This window comes from Lipotes vexillifer, unplaced genomic scaffold (genome assembly GCF_000442215.2).
Source record: "Lipotes vexillifer unplaced genomic scaffold, Lipotes_vexillifer_v1.1 scaffold6542, whole genome shotgun sequence".
NCBI classification, from domain to species: domain Eukaryota; kingdom Metazoa; phylum Chordata; class Mammalia; order Artiodactyla; family Lipotidae; genus Lipotes; species Lipotes vexillifer.
This window is the reverse complement of record NW_006790906.1, coordinates 718-5,095: the sequence shown is the minus strand read 5'-3', so window position 1 is coordinate 5,095 and position 4,378 is coordinate 718. Positions and strand designations below refer to the sequence as shown.

At 41.9% G+C, this 4,378-nt stretch overlaps 1 pseudogene; it reads left to right on the top strand.

Moving 5' to 3' along the window:
• The first annotated feature begins 387 nt into the window (after positions 1 to 387).
• LOC103083974 (60S ribosomal protein L9 pseudogene) lies at positions 388 to 963 on the top strand (annotated as a pseudogene).
• Positions 964 to 4,378: the final 3,415 nt, after the last annotated feature.

Genomic DNA, 4,378 nt, shown 5'->3' with positions numbered 1-4,378 from the left:
GTAATTCTTACATGTAGCAGTCTGAGGACTGTTAATTCAAAGTTAGCAGAACTATCATGAAGTCAAGAAGCAAGATGTAAATCAGATGAAGTCAGAATCTCAAAATGTAAATGTTTCTAATGTGAAGCTGTAGATCTTTGGAACTGTTGCTGTTTTTTGTTACATTAGGTCTTTCAGGAGGGTATATCTGAAAATACTTGGCCTATCAGACAGGTGCTACCTATTAGCCTTCAAACATTTTTACAACATTGATTATTTTATCATTAATGTAATATTTACATTTCTGTCACATATTGGAGAGTAAGTCTGAAACTGAATTTCATTCAACTTTTGTTGAAAATGAACTTAAGATAGTGTTTAACACTCTCTGCCCCATCTACTGCGAGAATGAAGACCATTCTCAGCGATCAGACTGTTGACGTTCCATAAAATGTCATTAGTTTGAAGGGATGCACAGTTATTGTGAAGGGCCCTAGAGGCACCCTGTGGAGGGACTTCAGTCACATTAGTGTAGAACTCAGTCTCCTTGGAAAGAAAAAGAAGAGGCTCCAGGTTGACAAATGGTGGGGGAATAGAATGGAACTGGCGACTGTTCGCACGACGTGTAGTCATGTACAGAACATGATCAAGGGTGTTACACTGGGCTTCTGTTACTAGATGAGGTCTGTGCTTGCTCACTTCCCCATCAATGTTGTTATTCAGGAGAATGGTTCTCTTGTTGAAATCCAAAATTTTTTGGGTGAAAAATACATCTGCAGGGTTTGGATGAGGCCTGGCGTTGCTTCCTCAGTATCTCAAGCCCAGAAAGATGAGTTGATTATTGAAGGAAATGACATTGAACTTGTGTCAAATTCAGCTGCTTTGATTCAGCAAGCCACAACTGTTAAAAACAAGAATATCAGAAAAATTTTGGATGGTATCTATGTTTCTGAAGAAAGAACAGTTCAGCAGGCTGATGAATAAGATCTGAGTGGTCAGGCTATAGAAACAGCAAGATGCCAAATGATTTTCGGACTCGTTTGTGATATATATATATATTTTTTCCTGCGGTACGCAGGCCTCTCACTGCTGTGGCCCCTCCCGCTGCGGAGCACAGGCTCCAGACATGCAGGCTCTGCGGCACGTGGGATCTTCCTGGACCGGGGCACGAACCCGCGTCCCCTGCATCGGCAGGCGGACTCCCAACCACTGCGCCACCAGGGAAGCCCCTCGTTTGTGATATTTTAAAGATGCAATAACAGCTCTTTTGATTTGGGGGAAAAAAAAGAAGATAGTGTTTAGCAGATGTAGCCCAAGGATCATATCTATTTACCTAATTCTGTACTGTACTCTTGTTTCTTGAGTTAACAAGAAAACCTGTCTAGCTCAGCCCAGAGAGAAATGCTTTTATCAGGCTTTATTTACTAAGCTGTTATCAAGTGTTAATATAAGAAATAGCCAGGTGAGGAATGTTTTTATAATTTCTGCCCAAATTTCTGTTGAAGATGTATCATGTAATACCTTTCATTGTCCTTTATGATCCTATAAACTAGTTTGTCCTCAGAATTTAATGACAGGGAAAGTTTTTCTTTTGATCAACTGGTGTGTATCTTATGATAAAAAATTATTATTCTGTGAAGCATTATGTTATCCTTTGTTCCCTGCATTTTGAGAAGCTCAAAATTTAATGCTCTGATTATCAGTGTGTAGTAGCATTGTAGCATCTGTGCGTTCAACTTAGGGGAATTAAACTCTATGAGTTAACAAAGAAAAGAGAGAAAGAAACAACATTTTTTTAAAAGCTTGGACCACTTTTTAAAAATTAAATTATTGTTTTATTTTGGAGTATAGTTGATTTACAATGTTGTGCTAGTTTCAGGTGTACAGCAGAGTGATTCAGTTATACATATACATATATCCATTCTTTTCATATTCTTTTCCCATATAGGTTATTACAGAATATTGAGTAGAGTTCCCTGTGCTATACAGTAGGTCCTTGTTGATTATGTTTTATATATAGTAGTGTGTATATGTTAATCCCAACCTCCTAATTTATCCACCCCCCCACCTTTCCCCTTGGTAACTATATGTTTTGTTTTTTTTTTTTGCGGTACACGGGCCTCTCACTGTTGTGGCCTCTCTCGTTGCGGCGCACAGGCTCCGGACACGCAGGCTCAGCGGCCATGGCTCACGGGCCTAGCCGCTCCACGGCATGTAGGATCTTCACGACCCCGTGCCCCCTGCATCGGCAGGTGGACTCTCAACCACTGCGCCACCAGGGAAGCCCCTGGTAACCATAAGTTTGTTTTCAAAGTCTGTGAGTCTGTTTCTGTTTCATAGATAAGTTCATTTGTGTCATATTTTAGATTCTGCATATAAGTGATATCATATGGTATTTGTCTTTCTTTTTCTGACTTACTTCACTTAGTATGATAATCTCTACGTCCATCCATGTTGCTGCAAATGGCATTATTTTTCTTTTTTTAATGGCTGAGTACTATTCCATTGTATATATGTACCACGTCTTCTGTTTTTTTAAATAAATTTATTCATTTAATTAATTAATTAATTTTTGGCTGCATTGGGTCTTTGTTGCTGCGTGCGGGCTTTCTCTAGTTGTGGCGAGCGGGGGCTACTCTTCCTTGCGGTGCGTGGTCTTCCCATTGCGGTGGCTTCTCTTGTTGGGGAGCATGGGCCCTAGGCGCGTGGGCTTCAGTAGTTGTGACACGCGGGCGCAGAAGTTGTGGCTCACAGGCTCTAGAGCGCAGGCTCAGTAGTTGCGGCGCACGGGCTCAGTTGCTCTGTGGCATGAGGGATCTTCCCAGACCAGGGCTCAAACCCGTGTCCCCTGCATTAGCACGTGGATTCTTAATCACTGCGCCACCAGGGAAGCCCCTGTACCATATCTTCTTTATCCAGTCCTCTGTCGATGGACATTTAGGTTTCTTCTGTGTCTTGGCTATTGTAAATAGTGCTGCAGTGAGCATTGGGGTGCTTGTGTCTTTTCGAATTACGATTTCTCCAGATATATGCCCAGGAGTGGAATTGCTGAATCATATGGTAGCTCTGTTTTTAGAGAAACAACAATTTAAAGAGTGTCCGTGCTTCTGTTCACCATTTTACTCTGGGAGCATACGCCCCAGAGGGTGTGTGCACTGGGAGATGCAGGAACCTCCCGCTCCCTTGTCTTAGTCTGCCAAGGTTTTCCCATGAGCATCTCATAGTGCCAAGTGTGATTTTAGTAGTTAAAGATAAGTTTTTCACACAAACTGTCCCTTGAGTCCAAACCAACTATTGATACTTTATCTGATACTAAATCAAATAACCAAAAATCTGTTTTTCTCTCTGCTAGATTGTTAGATTGTTTGCAAAAAGTCCTCCATAATTCCTTTCCCCATACGTACTCCACCTTGAAGAATCACCTGCAATTCTGAATCTGGTCTTGGCCGTGTGACTTGCTTTGGCCAATGAGATAATAGCAAAGGTAAATCATTCAGAGACGTGAAATGTGTTGTGTATTGAGGCTTTGTCTCTCTTACTGCTCTTGGAACCTTGAGAACTACATGTATAAATCCAGGTTATCCTGTTGAAGAGACCACATGGAAGGGAAGTGAGGTGTCCTGGCTGATAGCCTGCAAGTGCTTGAAATGTGAGTGAGGCCATCCTAGACATGCAGGCCCTAATTGCCCACCCAACAGAATCAAGAGCAGTAATACATTTTTATTGTTTTTATGCTAGTAGTTATGGAGTGGGGTTTTTTGGTGATGGTCATTCTCATCAAACGCTAACTAATATAACTTCCAGTGCTAGTGGACATTTTTGCTGATGCTGTGTTGGACTTATCCAGAGATAGTATGGCCATGTCTTCTGTGGAATGTTCAAGACTAATTTTGGTTATATTCAGTTTCTGCTGTACATGCTGGTGTGAGAACCAACCTCCACATAAGCTTTGGTTCCACTCTGTTCTATTCCTTCCTTTTGGTTTCTAATTTCTCCTTTTACTTTTAATTCTCATCTGTATATTGTTTACATGTTATGCCTGTGTTTTCTCTTAAATTTCTTTTATTGAGAATAAATTCAGGTAACATAAAAACCACCATTTGAACTATTTTAAAGAGCACAATACTGTGGGTTTTAGTGTCAGTATATTTACAATGTTGTATAACCACCACCACTATCTAATTCCAGAAGATTTATATCACTCAAAAAAAAAACCCTAGGGCTTCCCTGGTGGCGCAGTGGTTGAGAGTCCGCCTGCCGATGCAGGGGACACGGATTCGTGCCCTGGTACGGGAGGATCCCACATGCCGCGGAGGGCCCATGAGCCAGGCCCGCTGGGCCTCCACGTCCGGAGCCTGTGGTCCGCAACGGGAGAGGCCACAACAGTGAGAGGGCCGTG